A 214-nucleotide genomic window follows, 5' to 3' on the forward strand; every position below is an offset into this window, starting at 1 on the left:
AAATTTAGCTGAATAGACGTGGGCCATGCCACACCATTTTGTCAATAGTAACAAAAACTAGTCCTGGCTGGCTTTACTTACTAATATGTGATGTAGCCTGAAGGCCTTTAACGTTACATTATACATGGAAAATTTAGGCTCATCTCCAAGCTTGCAAAAAGAGATTTAGATGCCTAACTTCCAAAAAGGGTTCAAGAGAAAGTTCCTCAGCAGG

General features: G+C 39.3%; 1 protein-coding gene across 1 annotated transcript in view; it reads right to left on the bottom strand.

Moving 5' to 3' along the window:
* Positions 1–214, bottom strand: part of UXS1 (UDP-glucuronate decarboxylase 1) — a gene marked incomplete at its 5' end in the record, with an annotated part of 12,586 nt that overhangs the window by 11,936 nt on the left and 436 nt on the right. The window lies entirely within an intron of this gene.

Source organism: Fulmarus glacialis, unplaced genomic scaffold, assembly GCF_000690835.1.
Source record: "Fulmarus glacialis isolate BGI_N327 unplaced genomic scaffold, ASM69083v1 scaffold15772, whole genome shotgun sequence".
Lineage (NCBI taxonomy): Eukaryota > Metazoa > Chordata > Aves > Procellariiformes > Procellariidae > Fulmarus > Fulmarus glacialis.